The following is a 5,285-nucleotide window of genomic DNA, read 5'->3' as shown; positions in this document are numbered from 1 at the left end:
TACTAGAATGCAATGGCTAAGCAAGACCAAATATTGGGCTATCATGGAGTGTTTGCATGGGTTTTTCATGAAGAAGTTGATGGACTAATGTGTGCAATACAATTGTTGTCAACAAACCAAAGTCAAGCCCAACTTCAAGTCCAAGTCAAGGAGGAAAAGATAGGATTCTAAGCTACCTAGGATGCCAAGAATTAAGGTCTTAACCGGGTGATTAATCGCATAATTAATCACCAACATAGGATTCTCCAAGCAATTAAGAGGAGAATTAAGGCAAAGGAGCTGGAAACACACGACCCCGATCGGGGTGGGGTGGCCCCGATCGGGGTTGCATGCCTCTTGGCTTTTACGTTATGCTCTCCTCTCCTATAAATAGGAGAGGTGTTCCAAAGCTTTGGGCATCCAATTTTTACGTCCAAGTTTTAGTTTACAATAGCCTTAAGCATCATATTTCTCTCAATAGTTTTCATATATGTTTACAAATTAGTTAATCTTGTAGTTCTTCAAACATTTGGTTCTAAGTTATTTCAAGCTTTTGGTTATACATTGTTCTTCCATGCAAGTTCTCTACTTTTTAGGTATTTCTACTTTTAGTTTATATCTCTACATTTCTATTTCAGTTTATACATAATTTATAATTAAATAATTTGTTAGATTACTTTAGTTTAATTCTTCCGCATGTTAAATCAATTAGTTTATATAAATCACACAATTATGTTCACCATTTCTCTTAATTTAGTTTGCAATTTACATTTTAGTATGAGTAGCTAAATTTCCTAGTCTAAGGGCTAGGGGAGCCATGCATAAATCAAGTATATAACATGATAAAATAGATTAATAATAATATTGATCATATTGCTTCTATCACATGCTTGTGCCACAATGTTTAATCTTTGTTTAGGGCCCTATTCAATTGATTAAGTTTGTTTATCCGTTCTATAAGTCGAGAGGCACGGAATTGAATTAGACTAATCACGTATAGTAGGACGACCTAGTCATGGACGAGAGTTTCTCTAGGACCCGATGTAAGGTTGACACTAATATCGTAAGGTGGGTGTCTTTAAGCCTAAGCAATTGACAATGTTATTAGTACCGCATTTATCATGATCGTATATTTACCCTTGCATGTGTGACCCGAACCCCTTAGACTCACTTTTATCATATAATTTACATCATTATTGTTATTAATCACCAAACAATCAAACCAACCCAAATCGAAATCAACCTTGATAAGAATCTACCCATAGCAATTCACGACGTAATTCCCGTTTCCTTGTGGTTCGACCCCTATTACTACATTAATTTGTGTTTACGGAATTTTATCTTTGCATAGGTACGCGATAAGCCTATCAAATTTTGGCGCCGTTGCCGGGGAAACGGTTTTATTGCTTTTTGAATTGTCGATTTTTATCTTGTTTTTCTTTGTCTTGGGGAACACTTGTTCCTTGAGACCGTTACTTAACATTTTCCTAGAAATTATTGCCTTATGCCCAGGTCCTCTCGTAGTGGAGAATTGCTTACACCGGATTCCGAGCCCGAGAAAACCATTAGGAGAAGATGACGATTTTGGAAGGAAGTTAAAGAAGCCACTTCTCCCATCCAAGTTGAAAGTGCTAGAAAGTCTTACTTAGACGATCTAGAGGTTCTTGAAGAGGAGGAGGTTTCTTGTTCATCATCTCCACCACCATCACCATCTACTACCAAAAAGATGGTGAGACTTTCCGATCACTCAAAGCCCACCGCGGCCATGCTACCGGCCGGTATCACCACTACTCAAATCACCGCGCCGGACTTCGAGATCAAACCGGCTTTTATTAGCCTTGTGGAGAGAAAGCAATTTGGAGGAAGTCCTTTGGAGGATCCCAATTTGCATGTGCAAAACTTTTGTGACTATTGCTCCATGATCCGTCAAAAGGACGTCACCCAAGCCCAAATAAGGGAAATACTTTTCCCTTTCTCTTTGAAGGACAAGGCCAAGCTTTGGATCAATAGCCTTGACCGCACCACCTTGGGAATCACCAATTGGGAGACATTGGCTCTTGCTTTTTATCAAAAGTTTTTTCCACCGGAGAAAACTCAAACTTTGAGGAGCCAAATCACCGGATTCCGTCAACAAGCTCTTGAGAGCTTATATGAGGCTTGGGAGAGGTATAAAGAGCTTCAAAGGCAATGCCAACATCATGGGCTAGATGATTGGTTTTTAGCAATAACATTCTACAATGGATGTTGTGCCGAGTCCGAAGGATTCTTGATTCCGCCAACAATGGGCGGTTTGATCAAATTGACACCGATCTTGCTCATTCCACGATCGAATCTATGGCGATCGATGATGCCCAATATGTCAATTCCCGAGTTGTGCCATCCAAAGGTAAAGAAGAATCCTCTAACAACTCCGTTTTGCTAGCTCAAATTGCCTTGCTCCAACAACAATTGGCAGAGAGAGATGCTAAGGATTCCATTCAACAACTCAATGTTGTGTCTTCAACGAGCCAAATCATCGTTTGTGATGGATGTGGAGGTGCGGGTCATTATGCCGCTCATTGCCGAGCTCCTATGGAAGAGGTAAATGCTTTTCAAGCTCTAAGACAAAGTTCATATCCACCGGGTACATTTTCCAACACCTATAACCCGAATTCAAAATTTCATCCAAACTTGTCTTACAATAGCAACAATGTGCTTAACCCTCAACCCCCGTCACAACAAAATGCCTATGTTCCTCAACAACAAAAGTATATCCCTCCACCGGGTTATCAAAATCAACAAAGGCCCCCACAAAACAATTGCCAACAAAATCTACCACAAAATGGCCAACAAAACAATCAAGGAGTGGGTAAGCTCGAGGGCATGATCATCTAAATGCAAAGGCACTTGTTGGCTCAAATTCAAAAAAATGATCAAGCTCATAGTGCCGCGGTCAAGATGTTGGAACAACAAGTGGCTCAACTAGCCGCTTCTAGCTCTCAAAGGAAGAACGACCAACTACCTCCCCAAGGTGAGCAACCACATGAAACCGCTAATTCTATTTCCTTGAGAAGTGGTTCAAGCTATGATGGGCCATCCATGAATTTGGATGAAGAGGTGGTTGTTAAAAAGGCTAAGCTTGGGGGAAATGACAAAAAGAAGGCTAGTGAAGAGCCTATTGTTCAAGATCGTGTGCCATTTCCTCATCGATTGTTGATGCTAAAGAGGAAGAGCAAGCTTGATGCCAAAGATGTTGGGTCTCCTATGCCAAATGAAAGTGATGAGGTGGTTATTGAGAAAATCTCTCCTAATGCTAAGGAGAGTGATGTCATTTCAAAGAAAGTGGATGCTCCCAAGGAGAATGAGAAAGAGATAGTGAAAGATGTGGAGGATGCTCCTCCCAAAGAAGTTGTTCAAATACCATTTCCTCATCGTCTAGCAAAGCACAAGGAGGAAGGTAAGTTTGCTAAATTTTTGGAAGTTTGTAAGAATTTGCAAGTCACCGTCCCGTTTATGGAATTGATTACCCAAGTCCCTTCTTATGCAAAGTTTATGAAGGAAATCCTCTCAAAGAAGGGATCCTTCAATGAGGTTGAGACCATTGCTTTCACCGAAGAGTGTAGTGCACACTTACAAAACAAGTCTCCCCCGAAACTTAAGGACCCCGGTAGCTATTCTATTCCTTGCACTATAGGCACATATACCATTGATAAGGCCCTTTGCGACCTAGGTGCTAGTGTGAGTGTCATGCCTTACTCCATTTGTGAAAAACTTAACATGGGTGCTTTAAAATGCACAAGTACAACATTGCAAATGGCGGACCGTTTTTTAAAGCGACCCTTAGGTGTCTTAGAAGATGTACCCGTCAAAGTTGGCAAGTTTTTCATATCCGTTGACTTCCTCATACTCGATATGGCTGAGGACTCACAAACCCCAATTATATTGGGTAGGCCATTTTTACGCACCGCGGGTGCGCTAATTGATGTGAAAAATGGGAAGTTGACGTTGGAAGTAGGTGATGACCGGGTTTCTTTTAGCAAAAACAACACCATTAGAAGCCCAATGTTACAAGAGTCTTGTTATTTATTTAGCACTGTGGACTCTTCTTATGCCTCTACTACGCTTGAATCCTTACTAATGGATCCGTTGGAGGAAGATATGGGTGTTGTTTGTTTTGTAGGTGACGATGCTAAAGGCACTAATGCTAAGAGTGTCAAAAAGAAGAAAGGGAAATTTTATTTGAAAAATTTCAAATGGTTGCGGAATGCTAAAGGAGCTATGACATGGAGTTTGGTTGGTGGCAAGATCAAGAACAAAACTTGAATCAATTAGCTTCTTACGTCGTGCGGGACGTTAAACCAGCGCTTCTTGGGAGGCAACCCAAGCCTTTTATTGCTTTTATTTATTTTTGTTTTTAATTTTCTGCAATTTATTGTTTTTCGTAGATTAGTAATAAAATGTTCGACTTGACGATGTTTCTTTTTGTGATTTTTAGGTGAAAATGAAGAAATGAGGTTTAGAAGTGACTATGGCATTCTTCCCCATGCAACAACCCCGTTCGGGGACGTGGTTTTCGAAAAAGAGAAGGAAATTACATCAACGCGGAAAAGAGGCAAAACCTGAAGAGGAGGTCAACCCCGATCGGGGTTGGTGGCCCCGATCGGGGTCGTGGTTCTGTGAAATTTCGGCCTTTCTTCCTTATGCGGGTAAAGAGTGAATCATTTTATCATTCTTATATAAACCCGATGGTAACTCCTTTCTCTTTCTTTACCATTTTTCTTCACTATTTTTCACTTTGGTCACAAAGAAACATCTACATCTTCCCCCCGAATTCATGCTAGCTTGGGGGAGATTAGCAAATCGAGTAAGTTTTTAATTGCTTTACATTTTAGTTTAGATCTTGCATCCCATTAAACATAACCTCTAGTCCTTCTTGTTTTGTGCTTTGAGCCATTTTTATGGTTTGATTGGGTGATTTGGATAGTTGGCACATTGAGGACAATGTGATGTTTAGCTTGGGGGAAGATATTGCATTTGCATATAGCATAGTTTGCATGTAGTGTAGAAATTTTGAAAATTTTTGAGAGAAATTTTTGCTTTGTGCTTGCTAGTAGCCTACTTTCCTCTTTGCTTATCCTATTAATAGCTTGTTGCTAATGATTTATTCTTTAATGATGGGATATTAGCTACATGGGGATGTCTTGACATAGTAGGTGGGAGATGAAGAATGAACCGAATAGACTTGATCTTGACTTGTGGCAAGCTACAAATTGGTAAGGTAGAGCCTCTTTTGACCGATGCATCCATATCCGGTCTCTCTTAGGTGA

The 5,285-nt window shown here is 40.2% G+C and overlaps 1 non-coding gene across 1 annotated transcript; it reads right to left on the bottom strand.

Annotated features, from left to right (window-relative positions):
* Positions 1–2,077: 2,077 nt before the first annotated feature.
* On the bottom strand, positions 2,078–2,184 carry LOC141597828 (small nucleolar RNA R71). The gene has a single exon (XR_012523042.1). It is a non-coding gene; the product is annotated as a small nucleolar RNA R71 (small nucleolar RNA).
* Positions 2,185–5,285: the final 3,101 nt, after the last annotated feature.

The sequence above is a fragment of the Silene latifolia genome, chromosome 8 (assembly GCF_048544455.1).
Source record: "Silene latifolia isolate original U9 population chromosome 8, ASM4854445v1, whole genome shotgun sequence".
In the NCBI taxonomy this organism is placed as follows: domain Eukaryota; kingdom Viridiplantae; phylum Streptophyta; class Magnoliopsida; order Caryophyllales; family Caryophyllaceae; genus Silene; species Silene latifolia.
This window is presented reverse-complemented; position numbering and strand designations above follow the sequence as displayed.